At 38.3% G+C, this 17,544-nt stretch overlaps 1 protein-coding gene across 1 annotated transcript in view; it reads right to left on the bottom strand.

Moving 5' to 3' along the window:
- The window catches only part of LOC126183224 (uncharacterized), a 679,892-nt gene that overhangs the window by 346,853 nt on the left and 315,495 nt on the right, over positions 1-17,544 (bottom strand). The gene's annotated exons all lie outside the window — the stretch shown is intronic.

Below are 17,544 nucleotides of genomic sequence, written 5' to 3'. Positions count from 1 at the left end.
GTTACAGATGCCACTTTGAAGGCTGCATACAGCACCGACACCTGTCGGAACTCCGTGAAACTGTAGGTGCTGAAGCTGGAATATTCCACGATGTCCCGTAACGTGTCTCACATTATTTGATCTGAAATTGGCCAAGAAAAAAATGTGTCATATTACTTATTGAGACAACAGCCTTGCCGCAGTGGATACACTGGTTCCCGTGAGATCTCTGAAGTTAAGCACTGTCGGGCGTGGTCGGCACTCGGACGGGTGACCGTCCGGGCCGCCGTGCGCTGTTGCCATTTTTCGGGGTGCACTCAGCCTCGTGATGCCAATTGAGGAGCTACTCGATCGAATAGTAGTGGCTTTGGTAAGAATACCGTCGTAATGACCGGGAGAGCGGTATGCTGACCCCAGGCCCCTCCTATCTGCAACCTCCACTGAGGATGACATGGCGGACAGATGGTCCCGGTAGGCCACTCGTGGCCTGGAGATGGAGCGCTTTTTTTTATTATTATTACTTAATGCCAATTATAATTTGAATAGCCCAGACTTCTGCAAATATGGCGTGCAGTTCACACTTTTGACAGAGTCACTGGGTTTGCAGTTGTAAGTGCAGATAGATAATGCTTCCAGACACTGTCTTATAAACTGCACCAAAGTTTTATTGTTAATGTGAGTCTCATAGTCAAAGGTGATACCAGTTATTATATTTACCTTAGACAATTTCATTGGGTATGGGACACTAAAATTATTTTGTCTAGGTGCTCTAATGCTCTTCTTTGATATTTACTGAGGTCTAAATATGCCTGGGCTTGGGAGGAACAGTTCTAATGATCCAGAATCATTCAGTTAAACACTGTATGGTGAGGTTAAAGTGACTGATTTCAGATTGTTGTATCCACATTGATTCAATTTAAGCAGAAATTTGGCACAGAGGTACCACCAGCATAGACGGATATGAGATTCGTGTGCTTCAACCGAGAGTGTATTTGTAGAGTAGAGTGCAAAGCTCTCAAACAAAATCTCTGTGCTTTATATTGGCATTTATAATTCTGTTGAGCAGAACAATAACAACAATTTCCATAATCAATCATAATCATACAGTAAAGTGCAAGTGCTATCAAAATGTTCAAGCCCCATCCTAATCCTGTCGTAGCTCCGATTATGTTGACAGCAATCTTCCATTTCTTAGCCACATATTTTGAGTGTACCTTCTGGGTTATCCACTCTTGGAGAATGAACATTACAATTGCGTTATGACTTGCAGCCTTCTAGGGATGTACTTTCCAAGTCAATATATATTTTTTCTATGTACTGAAAAACTCTCAGCTTCTTCAGGAATATCCTATGTAGTAAATATAAACACAAGAGGTGTCAAAACTGATCCTTGCAGCAATCCCATACACATTGTCCATGGTCCTATGATAGCCCTTCATGTATGACCAGTAGTAACCAATCAAAGAGAAAAAAATAACAGTTGTTCTGTAAATTTGTAGGGTATGTGCTGTTCCTTTTGTTTTGTGGCTAGCACTCAGAGTAATACATTATCACAACCTTCATTGAGGCAACCAGCTCTGTCAGAGAGCATTTTACAAGACATGGACTGCACTGAAATCAGCTAGTCAAGAAAGTGCTGGACAAAGAAATTCTCCAAGCAATAAAAGCGGTAGGGGTAGACATGCACAAAAAACTTGCACTACCTGCAATAGGTTCATTGCCAATGACAAAACAAATGGAGAATGAACCAACAGCATATGAGGAAGAAACAACTCTGGCTACATCTCTGGAAGAAATTAGGCCTACATCAGCATCAGAATGGGAACCATCATTGTTACCATTGGCATCATCAGAAGCAGCAGCAGAAAATGTACCAGCTATAGAAGTACCTCTACAAACTGCAGCAGAAATTACACCAGCAAAATAGCTACATCCCCGCCAAAAGGAGGGAACAGAACTACAGCAGAAGAAGCAGTATCAGGTGTTGTGGGTAAGTGGAAATCAGTGCCTCCTCTCTGTCTATATGATTTTTTAGTGGAACACAGCAAGACAAAGAAGCCCATAAAATAGGTGGTGTAAAAGATATTATAGATCCTCAACAAACTGTTCATTCTAAAGACAATAACAATTCTGATCTTAAAATTTGCTACCTGAATATTCAAGGAGTCAAAGACAAAGACTTTGTTGTAAATAATTTTAGACAAGAGAACAAATTTGATATTTTTTGTCTGAGTGAACAATGGGCAACAGAGAGTGAACTTACAGCTATCAAATTTGATCAATATAAAATAGCAAATGGTTACTGTAGAAAAGTGCATAAAAGGGGTAGTGTGGCATTGTACACTAACCAGTCACTCAGTCACTGCATTAATAGGTTGGATCTAGACTATTTGTGTGCTATCAGAATTTTGATGCCACTGGTATAGTTAGTGACAATTTTAAGTTAGTGATAATAGCCTTATACAGATCACCTAAGGATATCGTTAGTGTATTTTTAGAAAAACTGGACATGCTGTTAGATGTACCAGTATATAGAAAGACAAAATGGTTACATTATGACATTGTAATAGGTAGAGATTTGGATGCAAATTTTGATGTAACAACAACCAAACGTAGTGTCACAGAGCTCAAAAATCTTCTAAGACAGTACACTCTGCACTTTATCAATAATATACCCACAAGAGATGAAGCATGTCTTGACAATATCTTTGTCAGTTTCAATACTACAGAAGAATCATGTGATGTGACAGTACTCCCATTCTCAGATCATGATTCTGTATCATTAAATTACATAAGTAGGTTCTGTGCTGATAGGAATAACATTGATAAGTCTGTCCCAAAATGGTAATCACTAGATCCATCACAAATGATAGAATTGACAGGTTTTGTAAGTCCCTTACTAACAGAGACTGGTTTGGCCAATGGTCTGGTGACACAAATCATAGTCTATGTAAAGATCTCTCAGCAAAACTAATATTTGAAAGGTTTCTCAAAGCGTTTTTGCCACAATTTAATAATTGACAAAGGCTCCAAAGGCAAGGATATAAACAAACAAACCCCATGGTCTACTGCAAAACTAACAAATCTGAAAAACCAAGTTATGTTGTTGCACAGTATACATAAAAATCTGAAGACCGACCATGCCAGATCAGCCTACGTTCACTGTAGGAATAAGTGCAAAAAAGCCATTGTGGAAGCCAAAAGAGCACACAACTTCAGCAGTATTGAGAATTCCATGAATAAATGCAAAGCTGTGTGGAAACTAATAAATAGTGTTACTAAAGAGGAAAGAAACAGAAAAATCAGTATATGCCCTCAGAAATTCAATGATTTCTTTATTAAATCAGTTCAAGAAGTAGGAAATGCTATCACCAAACCTGTGATTAGCTCATCTGAGATTCTTTCTAAAATGTTTGTAAAACACTAGTAAATACAGGTATGTTTATCTTCTCTGAGGTCACACCTAGTCTCATCTTAAAAATAGTTAAACATCTGAAATCATCTGAGAGTGTAGACATATATGACATTTCTTGTAACATTCTAAAAAAAATAATAGATTGTATTGTGTATCCTTTAACATACTGCATAAATGAGTGTATATCTGAGGGATATTTTCCCAATGAGCTAAAAGTGTCTAGAGTAGTCCCAATATATAAAAAAGGAGATATTAACTCACCTTCAAGTGACAGACCCATTTCCATAGTCCCGTCTCTCTCTAAAGTGTCTGAATGTGAAATATACCAACTTTGAAAATGCAGGAATAATTAGGGAATCACAGTATGGTTTTAGGAAAAACTTGTCAGCTGTTGATGCTATAGACTCAGAAGTCAAACATCTACATCAAGTGTTTGAGGATAAAGGATTTGCTCAAGTCACCTTTTGTGATCTAAGTAAAGCTTTTGACTGTGTAGACTCCTAGAAAAAATGGAGTACTATAGCATTGGTGGTAACAGCCTTAAACTATTAAAAACATACCTACAGGATCCCAAGCAGGCTGTTTGTGTAGGTAAAGAAAAGTCCAGTACTGAATTAGTTAAAATAGGTGTACCACAGGGATCTGTACTGGGGACTTTTATGTTCCTAATAATGATTAATGATCTGCCATCATTCATTGTCCATGGCGGTACTATATGCAGATGATACAACCTTCCTTCATTGTAGTAATGATTTCAGTAGCCTCAAAGCGTGTGTTGCAGAGACAATGGCTCAAGCATCCTATTGGTTTCCCACTGAATTATAACAAAATGCAGCAGATGGTTTTTAGTCTAAAAGACAAGCCTCCATTAGACGATCCCAGTTGTATTAAGTTTTTAGGGGTATATACAGATGAAAAATTATCCTGGGGTCAACACGTGCAATATATTAGTGGTAAATTATCTAGAGTGATGTATTTGCTATGGCAACTTACGGACTGTGTACCTCAAAATTATGTGGGAATGTAGTATTTTGCATCTTTCCAAAGCATCCTAACATATAGTATTATTTTATGGGGGAACTCGAGTTCTGTGTGCAACATCCTAATACTACAAACGGATACCATTAGGATAATTACTGGTTCTCCATATAAAGCACACTCCAAACCATTGTTCTGTGACCAAAAAATCATGACTGTAATAAGCCTATATATTTACTATGTTTTACTCCATACAAAAAGAAGTTACCGGAAGCAAAAGCGTAGAGAAGATATACATTTCTACAACACAAGAAGGAGTAGGTGCATTTATACTACTTACCACAGACTGTCAAAGTCACTTAACAGCTATGAACTGATGGGGCACAAATCATTTAATAAGCTTCCACAATATGTACAAGAACTACCTAAACAAGCATTCAAACAAAAACTGCATGAATGGCTACTTGCTCACCCATTCTATGACATAAATGATTATTTCAAATGCAATATAAATTTGTAGTATTAATGACAGGCCTCTTGTTTCCTTTGAATTAACAGTTATATTGTATTATATGCCTGATGTTGCCTATTGCTGTAATGGCCGAATGACAATAAAATTTCTATTCTTATCATAGGTGCTATTTAGGTCCAGAAACAAACCTAGTGTGTATGCATTTCAGCTGAAAAAGAGATGTGTGTCACTAACCAGATGCAAGATAATATTTCTAGTACCTTTTCCTTTGTGAAAAGTCACCTGATTACTAAGGAATATGTCATGGACTTTTGTTATAAATGTGGAGAAAATATTGGTGTCCTTCATATGGCAGAATCTTAATGGATATTATCTGGGATTGGGGCTGTATTTTTGCCAGGTGGAAAAGCTTTCTCCAGTTTGAATGGCTGTAGAAGAGAGTGATTTGTAACATCAGTGATAGGTGGATGTTTGACAGAGTGAGGTGTCTGCTTTTGTAACATCTATTCCATAACACAGCTCACAGGCAGTGAATTTTAATGGTGAGGTATCAAGGGGTAGTTGGAGATCTTCACCTTCTTCCACACACTTGACATTGTAGTATCCTTAGTTATGGAGTTATGGAAGGTTTTCCAATTCATCCTGCTTCTCATTATTTTTCAGAAAACACTTTTTTCCACTTGCACTTTTTCCAGGCTGATGTAGTTTTGTTGGACACTATGTCTCTTACACTTCCTCAATGCTTCCTTCACATTTGTTGATGACTCTCTTATATTTAGTATCCCACCACACAGAACTGGCTCTGTTTGTAATGCAAAATAGTTTCTGTAGGGGAATTATCTTACAATGGCATATGTTAATTTAGAATAATTTGAAACTAGAATTTCAGCTATCTCTAATTGTGTGAGACTTGCTTACAATCAGTCAGCATATTTATTCCTTTCCTGACATTCCATCTGTGTGCAGGGTAGACTCAGCATTGTTCTTCCTCTGAGCCATGTAAAGTCCGAAAATGTTTGGCAGGTGATTCCAACCCAAAGGATGTACTTTTAATTCCCAGATTGTTAGTAGTGTCAGATGAAGTGAAGCAAAGTTGAGGTCTATTGCTGATCTTGTCAGTAATGGTGGGATTATTCCTGTGGGGGAGCCATCATTTAGCAGCACTAGGGTTTTGTCTTCTAGGATTGTCATTAATAGCTCACTTATGTGATCACCCATACTCACATCCCCGTAATGTGTGATGTACATTTAAGTCCACCACTACAAGCAGTGAATGGCCACATTCTTGTAACAACGATGTAATGTCAGTGCCTGAAATGAATGTGTTAGTAGAGCTGTAGATATCCAGTAAATTCAGGTTGATCTTTGAGGTTTCTGTGGATATTGCTGCAGCTTGTTAGTTCAAGAATATTGTAAGGAATACTTTCTTTCACAAGTATAGCTACCCCTCTTACCCATTGTTTCTGACACATCTAATGATTCCAGAATGAAATTTTCACTCTGCAGCGGAGTGTGCACTGATATGAAACTTCCTGGAAGTTTAAAACTGTGTGCCAGACTGAGACTTGAACTCGGGACATTTGCCTTTCATGGACAAGTGCTCTACCAAATGAGCTACCCAAGCATGGCTCACAACCCATCCTCACAGCTTCAGTTCTGCCAGTACACCATCTCCTACCTTCTAGAGTTCACAAAATCTCTCCTGCAAATCTTGCAGAACTAGCACTCCTGGATGAAAGGATATTGTGGAGACATGGCTTAGCCACAGCCTGGGGGATGTTTCCAGAATGAAATTTTCACTCTGCAGCAGAGTGTGCACTGATATGAAACTTCCTGGCAGATTAAAACTGTGTGCCAGACTGAGACTCAAACTTGGGACCTTTCCCTTTTGCAGGCAAGTGATAGAGCACTTGCCAGTGAAAGGCAAAGTCCCCGAGTTTGAGTCTTGGTCTGGCACACAGTTTTAATCTGCCAGGAAGTTTCACTTCTAATGTTTTAATAGTCAGAGAAGTGGAAGTCCTGCATGGGCTTGAGCTATGTTTTAGAAATGGCACAGAGTGAGAATTTGTTTTCTCATGCAGTGGATCAGACTCTCTTTATTGGATATAAGTGACATTGTATTCTATCATAGTATATTCCTGACAACTTTTGCTATCTTTTAAAGAAAGCAAAGGGAGCAGATCAGTAACAAAGTATGCTAGAGTATGAGAATCCACAGGCATGGTTAGAGCAAGTTGTTGTAAAACACAAAGGATGATAGTGTGGATGTTATTAATTAGGAGCTCTCTTGACCTATCCAATATCATATGTACAGCTGTACAATACTATGATTGCCTGGATCAATAAAAATTTTTCATTTGTTCACTAGTAAAGGTCTGCTGAGGTCGCAGAGGATATGAATTTCTTTGTATGGGTGTTGCTGGGCATTGATTGCTGCACCACAGCAACTGTTGTGTTTTGTGTTGCTTATCAACATGACTCTGAGGGGTTTCACCTTGTATATGTGTCATTGATGACTGCAAGACTATTCTCTGTTGTTGTGGTAGTGGGGTTGGTTGGGGTACTGCAAGCCATGTCATCACCAGTGGTGTAAACACAGGCTGCCAGGCTGCTGGAGGGAGCTGTGGTTGCTAGCATAGTCAGGTGGCAGGCCAGCTGTATGGAACTGACAATGGACTCAATATTGTAGAGTCCCATACATTAATCGTATGCATTTCCAGTATGTTTGCATACTGCCTATTTTGGTATAATTCCAGAGATTCCCAATAACTGGTGTCATTATAAGCCATTCTGTGCTTCATTTCTTTTTGTTTTAAGTAATCAGGACCTGTTTTATTCATGGCGTTGTGACCACATGGCAGTGGACACAGACAGGAAAGGCATTGTTGGACACATGTAAATGCTGTGTGTACCAGGAGTGATTGCATCTTGTTTGGCTGTTGCATTGTTTGTTACTATGTTGATCTGTTATGGAAAAAGGTGGTGTTGCAATATTTATAAAAAATAATGTAGTGTATAAATCCTTAGATTTAAGCAAATACTGTGATGAACAACATTTTGAGGTGTGTGGAAACGAGTTAACAGCAGACAGTGCAACTATTATTGTTCTGGCTGTTTACAGGGCACCTGCTGGAAATCTAAATGTATTTCTAAGACAAACTGAATCACTTCTGTCCCACCTATGTAGGAAAACTAAACCTATCATTGTTATGGGTGACTTCAATGTGGACCTTTTAACAGAAAATAGAAACAAAACAGACTTTCAACATTTAATGTACTGTTACAATTTAGTACCAGTGGTGGACACTCCAACTAGAGTAACTGCCAGTTCTAGCACTTTAATAGATAATGTATTTGTAGATAAGGATATCTGCAATAATTTGACCATGAAAAATATTGTAAATGGTCTCTCTGATCATGAAGGGCAATTCATCACTCTAAACCAAATGAATGTACAAAGAAAAGAAAATTTCATTTGGAAAACATTTAGGATTATAGACAGACACACCACTGAAATCTTTAATCAGCAATTACAGCTTGTGGACTGGTCTCCTGTATATGCTGCCGTTGATGATAATTCAAAATTTAATATATTTATCAATGAAGTTACAAGTCTTTTTGAAGAAGCATTTCCTAAAAAATCAGTGAGAGAAAACCCGTTCAAATCTGGAAACAAGCCTTGGATTACTAAAGGCATCAAAATCTCTTGTAAAACAAGAAGAGACTTATATGCTGCAGCCAGGAGTTCAAATGATAACAGTAGGATTACACACAATAAAATCTACAATAAAGTTCTGAATAAGACCATTCAGGCAGCAAAGAACATGTGCTTGAAGGTAGAAATTGACAACTTGAGCAATAAAGTAAAAACTATCTGGAAATTTGTAAAGGAGGAAACGGGGAAAAATGCAGTTTGTTGTGAAAATATCCAAATCAAAAGTGAGGGTAATCTTGTTAGCGATCTAAAAACAGTTGCAGACACATTCAACAAAATTTTTTTAACAGTAGCAGAAAAAATAGGTTTACATGGGTCCATGAAGCAAGCCATCAATCTTTTGAAAGCTAGAGTACCTGATTCAGTGCAACACATGAAGGTAAAAACAGTCACTGTTCAAGAAACTGAAAGAGTTATTAAATCCCTGAAAAGTAAAAACTCTGCTGGAATTGACAACATTTCTAACAAATTATTAAAATACTGCTCCAGCCATGTAAGTAAAGTCCTTTGCCACATTTTTGATGCATCACTTAAGCAAGGAATAGTTCCTGAGAGGCTTAAGTATGCAGTTGTAAAACCGCTGTATAAGAAGGGGGATAAGATGGATACTGCTAACTATAGGCCAATATCACTACTGACAAGCATTTCAAAGGTTTTAGAGAAACTAGTGCATGCCAGGATATTTAAGCCTCTCAGTGAACAAAATATCTTCAGCAAAAGTCAGTTTGGATTTCAGAAAAGTTTGTCAACAGAAGATGCAGTGTTTGCATTTACTGGCAAACCCTTGGAATCTATCAACAAAAAACTGAAAGTGATTGGCATATTTTGTGACCTAACAAAAGCATTTGACAGTGTAAATCACCAAATTCTTTTACAAAAAGCTTCATATCTCGGTATAAGTGGTGCAGCAGGGAAATGGCTTGACTCATATCTGTCAAACAGGAAACAAAAAGTTGCAGTAGATAGTTAAGATGGTGTCCCATTACCTTCAAAATGGGGTACAATCACATGTGGAGTGCCACAGGGCTCAGTTCTGGGCCCCCTACTTTTTATTATACACTCCTGGAAATGGAAAAAAGAACACATTGACACCGGTGTGTCAGACCCACCATACTTGCTCCGGACACTGCGAGAGGGCTGTACAAGCAATGATCACACGCACGGCACAGCGGACACACCAGGAATCGCAGTGTTGGCCATCGAATGGCGCTAGCTGCGCAGCATTTGTGCACCGCCGCCGTCAGTGTCAGCCAGTTTGCCGTGGCATACGGAGCTCCATCGCAGTCTTTAACACTGGTAGCATGCCGCGACAGCGTGGACGTGAACCGTATGTGCAGTTGACGGACTTTGAGCGAGGGCGTATAGTGGACATGCGGGAGGCCGGGTGGACGTACCGCCGAATTGCTCAACACGTGGGGCGTGAGGTCTCCACAGTTCATCGATGTTGTCGCCAGTGGTCGGCGGAAGGTGCACGTGCCCGTCGACCTGGGACCGGACCGCAGCGACGCACGGATGCACGCCAAGACCGTAGGATCCCACGCAGTGCCGTAGGGGACCGCACCGCCACTTCCCAGCAAATTAGGGACACTGTTGCTCCTGGGGTATCGGCGAGGACCATTCGCAACCATCTCCATGAAGCTGGGCTACAGTCCCGCACACCGTTAGGCCGTCTTCCGCTCACGCCCCAACATCGTGCAGCCCGCCTCCAGTGGTGTCGCGACAGGCGTGAATGGAGGGACGAATGGAGACGTGTCGTCTTCAGCGATGAGGGTCGCTTCTGCCTTGGTGCCAATGATGGTCGTATGCGTGTTTGGCGCCGTGCAGGTGAGCGCCACAATCAGGACTGCATACGACCGAGGCACACAGGGCCAACACCCGGGATCATGGTGTGGGGAGCGATCTCCTACACTGGCCGTATACCACTGGTGATCGTCGAGGGGACACTGAATAGTGCACGGTACATCCAAACCGTCATCGAACCCATCGTTCTACCATTCCTAGACCGGCAAGGGAACTTGCTGTTCCAACAGGACAATGCACGTCCGCGTGTATCCCGTGCCACCCAACGTGCTCTAGAAGGTGTAAGTCAACTACCCTGGCCAGCAAGATCTCCGCATCTGTCCCCCATTGAGCATGTTTGGGACTGGATGAAGCGCCGTCTCACGCGGTCTGCACGTCCAGCACGAACGCTGGTCCAACTGAGGCGCCAGGTGGAAATGGCATGGCAAGCCGTTCCACAGGACTACATCCAGCATCTCTACGATCGTCTCCATGGGAGAATAGCAGCCTGCATTGCTGCGAAAGGTGGATATACACTGTACTAGTGCCGACATTGTGCATGCTCTGTTGCCTGTGTCTATGTGCCTGTGGTTCTGTCAGTGTGATCATGTGATGTATCTGACCCCAGGAATGTGTCAATAAAGTTTCCCCTTCCTGGGACAATGAATTCACGGTGTTCTTATTTCAATTTCCAGGAGTGTATTTGTAAATGATCTCCCTCTCTGTACATAATATATAGTTTCACCATTTTTGCTGATGACACTACACTACTTATTGATAATTCAGTAGATAAACTTGAGGTAACAGCAAATAAGGTTTTAAATGAAATGGTGAACTAGTTTAACATTAATGGTTTTCCTTTAAATTACTGTAAAACAAACTACATTCAGTTCCACACAACATCCAAAGATGAGGAAATAGTAGTAAAAATAAGTGAGCAGACAATAACCAGGGTAGATTACTCAAAATACCTTGGCTTGCATATTGATAGCAAACTGAATCGGTCAAACCACATCGTGGATCTATGCAAAAGACTAAGTTCAGCAACATACGCATTGCACATTGTTTCTTCTTATAGAAATATGGAAACCGTGAAGTCAGCATATTATGGTTACTTTCATGCAATTACAGTATTTGGAATTATATTTTGGGGAAATCAGCCACTGGTTAAAAAAGTACTGCGTGTACAAAAAAGAGGCATAAGGATCACGTGTGGCGTCCATCCTAGAGCCACGTGCAGGAATCTTTTTAAGAAGCTTGAAATACTTACATCCACTATGCAATATATATTATCTTTAATGTGCTTCGTAAGGAAAGAAAAATCCATCTTTAAGCTGAATAGTGCATATCACAGTCACAATACTAGAAGGAAACATGATATCCACTATGAACAGCCAAATCTGGGTATGGTGCAGAAAGGAGTCCATTTCAGTGGCTGTAAGATTTTTAATGCCCTCCCTTCAAGAATTAAGTGTTTGGTAGATGATGATCTTTTGTTTAAAAAAACCTATTGCAAGGATCATTTTATACAATAGAAGAGTTCCTGAACTACAGTGTTTAACATTTCTTGTACTGTAAATTAGATATGTATGCCCAAATTTGTATTTGTAATACCAAATATTTTTATTGTAAACATATATTTTGCAATATTTATTTCTCTGTAACACTTATTATTTTGTAATCTTTATCTATCTCTAAAATGTATTTTTTTGTAGTGGGACCTAAGTTACTGTTTACTGTTTGTGTTTTGTAATCTCTAAAATGTATTTTTTGTAGTGGGACCTAAGTTACTGTTTACTGTTTTTGTTTTGTTTTATGTATTACCATACATTCTGGCCAAAAGCTTGAAAAATTTACACGTTCCATATCCTGTGATAATGTCACAACATGGATCACCAGAACAAAAGATAAATAAATAATAAATAAAAGCATAAATAAATAATGCAAACAGTTGTTGCATACAACACTGGGTAAATATAAGGCTCTGCAAAGCACTGTATACTGTGTATTGTAACACAGAATGGCCCCTACCGTGATCCTGGTTGGGGCCTCCTGCCTGCATCCCCTCCTGTGGTCTTCTTATGATATCTCCTTACTGACACTACCAGCACATCGCATTTCATTTCTGACAGTATCTCCTAATCTGTCAGAGAAGTGTCAACATTGTGTGCCAAATTGTGCCATGTGTTGTTATTAAGAACTTGTTTAGAGAGTTTACTTTGCTGCTAATGAGGGTGTTTGCAGTTGCTGCACTTACAGTCTCAATTCTAAATCAATTCCTCCCAGATGATTAAAAGCTCAATACATGATTTTGTAGGTTACTGCTGTGCAGTCTGAGTTTTTTGACAAGTGCCATCAAATGTAGTGTCTGCCCCCCAATGCCCTCCACAAACACTAAAACAGGACCACTGTCATGTAACTCATATAGTTTTACTGGGCAATTATTTGCAGTCTCCTACTCACGTTTTCTGTCACTGCATACTGGCTGCCATTAGAATGTGTAGGTGAAATTGCTTGTTACGTCTCTCTTGTAGGCCAATTGCCTGATCCATGTGGAAGTTTATTGGCCTTCTTGAAGAGCTGTTGCTGTTTCATAGTTTGAGTGATGACATGTGTTCCTGATTGTCAGCTAAGTTGACTTAACTGATTATTTCATCTGTTTGGTCTTTGTTAGTATTCAGGAGCTAAAGAGCAGTATAAATTTTGTAGGAAACCTTGCATGACTTTACTGACAAATGAGTGTGAGAGTTTAGCAGTTTTCCACCTTCACTGTACTGGCCAGCACCCACGCACAGCTGTGACAAGCTAACAGATCACTTTAGCACAGGCAAACATGACAAATGGCTAACACACTATTAAGTCTATCACCAGGAAATCAAAATAACATCTCAAAATAAGTTAAATCCTGAAGAGCACTTTTTGATTGTGACTTCTGCTGAACAGTCATTACAAGGCAACTCCCACCATAAAATTATAGTTTCCATTACAAGTAACATGTAGTTTTTATTCCAGTCATAATCTGACATTCATCTATCTATAGGATAGCCGAAATGTTGACAGAGAAGAAAGTTGTCATACTGACAGACAGCTCATTTTAACACCAGGCATTATTTCAAAAAGGCAATATAATATTTCCATTTCTGGTCACTGAAGCTGTCAAGTCATTATGCAGTAGTTTTAAAATTGTTGCATATCTAGGTGGACAGCTGTAGGAAGGAACCATTTTCTACAGAGTGCTGTGGTCAACACAGTCAAATAAATTTTCTGGACCTTTAAAGACCATACAGATGACCATATTCTTCTACTATATTTGTTGTACTGTGATGCACTGTTAACTCAGTGGGCACTTATATGTAGCAGAGACAGAGAGACCTGTAGATCACATATATTACTTGCAGAGGAGAGGACATGCCATTACAGATAAGAAGGAGTGGGAAGGCATCCCTCCTAAGAGTTATTATGAGCCTGTTTCTGATATTTTGAAAGACATAATCAGTTTTGTTTTTCTGATGTGTACTATTCAGCTCTGTCCTGTGACATCCATTGTCAATATTAAATGTTATTTTTCTTCTCATTACAAACAACATTTAGTTTATAATTTTTATTTTATGTTATCATTTTATAGAGTGGCCTCAAATTATTATGATATGATATTCAATTAGAACATCTTTATTAACAGAGATAGCCAATCAAGAGGAATAAGTGGGGATCCAGCTTAATTTGGCTGCTGTATGATGGTAATATGAAAAGGATGCAGTTTGTCACATGCAATACTTAGCAGCTGCTACAAATAATGATTATTCTTCAGATTTTAGTGTTGCTGTTAATAAATACAATTGGACTAGATATTGCAACAAATTAACCAGAGACATCTGTATCAACTGGATACATGAAACTATACTTTAAACAACATTTTCTTTTCTTTTTGTATGGGAAACTCTGTGGTGTTTACTGGTAGTACAAGGAGCTGCATAAACCTTACAATAGGCAATTTTTGTTGGTCTCATATATTTATATCACATGGCACCACAGAACAAGAGGTTTCTAAAGATCAGAGGGGTGTTAGAAAAAATAAATATTACTCAGGAAAAAATCAATTTAAAGCAATCTTGAATACAATGAAACAGATATTTGAAATGTGGTGTAGATAATTACATGATCCATTTTTGGTACTTCTTTTTAATTAGGTTTAAGAAGAACTTCAAAGTTCAGTCTTATTGTACCACAACACAGCTTTCAAGATACCACTGAAAACCTTTCAAATTTGTTTCAAAACATTTTTTGTAACTGCTTTCAACCTAGTTCTGCTGTGTTTCTTCCTTCAGTCATGTCTGAACATATTAATAAGTACATGTTCCAAACAATGGCCCTAAAACTCAAATAAAATACTGTGATTAAACCAATAAAAGATTAAATTATACATAAGCAAGCCATAGAACTCATCGCTGACTTCAGATTTTAATTTCTGAATAAATCATTTGGTACATATTGAAAGGTTCTTTCACATTTTGTTTTAACTAATTTATACTGAAGTTGTAACACAGTGGACCAAAAGAGGTGGTTAATAGTGACCATTCCTCAAACATTTACTGATAATCAAATGAAATGAGGTACGCCAAACATGGGTGAAACAAAAGAAGAAGAAATGAGGTATCAGTTTGATTATGTACTGCAAGAAAGAGTGAAAATGAAATGATATCAGATTATGGTATTTAAGTGATATTAACAACCAATTTCCTCATTTATTTAATTCATACTGCTTGAGTTTAAATAGATAAGTCACCATTCTATGTACATAAACAAGGACATGTAAGCATTTTCCTGCAAACCAATTATGAGTATTGTGTAAGCACATTTAAAGGGCAAAGAAGCTCACTACCTCTTGAGTTTCTGCTCTTCTTCTAGTTTAAGTCTACACAGCACACAGTACATACAAACCACAGTCACCCACTGCTCACATCAATTGCTGTGGGAAAGTCCCCATGTTCAGAAAAATGGATAAGCAATTAGTTGTATCATTTTTCAAATCAGTGATTGAAAAATTTCATTAAGGCAAGGAACATATAGAATACTTGTTTCTAAAGTTGAATTGTTGTTCAGTCTCTATATAAATAGATACTTAACCTTACATAAGAACATGGCAAAGATCTCCCACAGTGAAGGAGAAACATTCCGAGACCTTCGAAAGAAATACTGACTACAGCACATAGGTACAAATCCAAGTATAAAACTAGAGTTAGGCAGGTATTAACTGAACTTCAAAATCTATTGTAGCAAACTCTTTTTGAATGGGTCTGTTCACACACAAATAAAAATTTTAGTCATATTTCAAGGCTATTGTTAGTAAGAAAATTAGTGGCCAGATACTTGTTGATGACACGAAATCCGAAAAATCAATAGCTTTATAAAAACCAAAATGTTTGTTATGGATTTTAATTGTTCCTTGACAGAGGACAGTTGTCATATTCAACTGCCATACTACTGACGGATGCTATACTACAGACGAATTCTTTAGTTATTAGTAATACTGGTGTCAAAAAGCACCTACAATCATTTAAACTTAACAAGTGCTGTACCTGTTATGTTTATTACAAGTGACCTGTTTTCACACTTAGTCATAATTTACTGAATACTCCTGAACAGAGAACAGTTTACTTCAGTTGTTTGTGAGCATAGATGAAACCCTCCACAAAACACACAGCAGAGATGACATAACTACTATTCTATATCACGCACCTCTCTCTGTAGTAGAGTCGTGGAAATACTCTGTATTTATATAGAAGACCAATCTGGAACAAAGTGACCTGACCATGAAAAATTCAACTCTTCGTATGATATCCTGAAAGCCATGGGTAGAGGTAACCAGGTGTGTTTCTAAACCTTTAAATTTTTGATTCATTACCACAATGATGCCTGCAAAAGAAAATATATTCTTATGGTATATGCATTAAGGTTGCCGAATGGACTGAAGATGAGAATCAACCACAAATGCAGATGTAATTTGGAATGTGCCAGAGGGAAGTTTGATGAAGTCAATGCTTTTCACACTCTATATTAACAGATTTTGTTGATGCATTTCATTGGAATTCCAAATTTCTGTTGTATGGTGCAGTTATTTATGGGAAAGATTCATGAAATAAAAATTTCAGTTAAATCCTACCAGATCTCAGCCATCTGCAAACATTCCAGCTAGCTTTTAACCTAGAGAAATATGAAATTTTACATTTTAGAAACCATAAAAATGCTTTTCACTACATGAATAATGAGTCACAATTGGAATCAGTTAAGTCAAACGAAAATCTCACAATAAGAGCACATGCTGATAAGAAATGGTTTGCTCAAATAAACACAGCTGCAGGTAATGCAAATGGCTAACTTCAGTTAATGGATAGGATACTAGTAAATTACGATTTTCTGGGAAAACAACATTGCTTAATACGCATTTCTATGACCTATACTGGAATACTGAACAAGCACATGAACTTCATTGAAAGAGGTAAAGTTAAAATAAATTAAGCAGTTGGTTTGAACACCACAGTGCCTTACTTGGCATGGTGCTACTGGAGCTAGCTTGCCCCTGCCTTCTTTCAGCAAGTGACTTACTTAGTGAGCTATAGAGAGTTCACTGTTTAACAAGGACTCCAAAACATGGTGCAATTCAACATTTTTCATGTTAACAAAGATTACCAGAGATGAAAGAAGTGATATGGAACATATAAAAATTGTAAGACTGCCCTGGACTCAAACCTGACACCATTAAATCCTTAGTCTGGCACTTTACCACTGAGCCACACATGAGCTCTATGTCAGATCTGATTAAGAGGAGACACTGAACGTATACAAAGAAAGACAATACTAACAATCACAGTCAAAGCAAATAATGAAATTCTGAAATGTCTACACTGGGGAACTCTTTTAGAAGCATGTTCTACTTAGAAAGTTTGGAAAGTCAGTAATCACGATAGAATCTGCAAATATTCTTCAAATCTCTACACATGGTATGAAAGAAAATATTAATTTACAATGCACTACAATAAAGCCTTTTGTCATGCACTTTACAGCAATTTGAACATAGTATATGAAGATGCAGGATTGATTATGTATTAACAGCAGTCAACTGAAGGAAGTTCTTTTAGTTTGATACTAAAGCAAAGAAACACACAAGTAAGGTCTAACCTTACCACTAAATAACCTTTATTTGGAATG

This window comes from Schistocerca cancellata, chromosome 4 (assembly GCF_023864275.1).
Source record: "Schistocerca cancellata isolate TAMUIC-IGC-003103 chromosome 4, iqSchCanc2.1, whole genome shotgun sequence".
Taxonomy (NCBI): Eukaryota; Metazoa; Arthropoda; class Insecta; order Orthoptera; family Acrididae; genus Schistocerca; species Schistocerca cancellata.
This window is presented reverse-complemented; position numbering and strand designations above follow the sequence as displayed.